The 469-nt window shown below is 39.4% G+C and overlaps 1 protein-coding gene across 1 annotated transcript in view; it reads left to right on the top strand.

Moving 5' to 3' along the window:
- The window catches only part of LOC107655971 (MAP kinase-interacting serine/threonine-protein kinase 1-like), a 13,251-nt gene that overhangs the window by 6,614 nt on the left and 6,168 nt on the right, over nucleotides 1-469 (top strand). The gene's annotated exons all lie outside the window — the stretch shown is intronic.

The following is a 469-nucleotide window of genomic DNA, read 5'->3' as shown; positions in this document are numbered from 1 at the left end:
TGTTTAATCCTAGAAAGCTATTATTATCAGAGGACACGTGAGCATAACGGTTAGCAGATCAATGAATGAGAGGCCAGAGTTGCCCATTTACCACACCTTGTTACAGCACAGTAGGGCTATTGCAAACAGAAACAATACTGTACTACATAGATGTTTCCCGTCAGCTCGATTTTTGAGTGGACTTTGCTGTTCCGATGAGCATGAACGGTATGTCAGTGGAGCACTCACATGGGCCGTGAGCGACTGAGCGGAGCGCACACACGCATAGAGTGGGCACCCCGGTTGGGAAACACTGGACTAGATAATTCAAAACCAGTTGCTTGACACAAAATAGATGTCATGTAAAGGCTTTGGACTGGAATGTAAATGTGTATATGTATATATATATATATATATATATATATATACATATGTGTATGTATATGTAAATGTGTATATGTGTATATATATATATGTACATGTATGTGTG

The sequence above is a fragment of the Sinocyclocheilus anshuiensis genome, unplaced genomic scaffold, assembly GCF_001515605.1.
Source record: "Sinocyclocheilus anshuiensis isolate Anshui unplaced genomic scaffold, SAMN03320099.WGS_v1.1 scaffold51, whole genome shotgun sequence".
Classification (NCBI taxonomy): domain Eukaryota; kingdom Metazoa; phylum Chordata; class Actinopteri; order Cypriniformes; family Cyprinidae; genus Sinocyclocheilus; species Sinocyclocheilus anshuiensis.
Note: the sequence above shows the minus strand (reverse complement) of the source record. Positions and strands in the feature narration are given on the sequence as shown.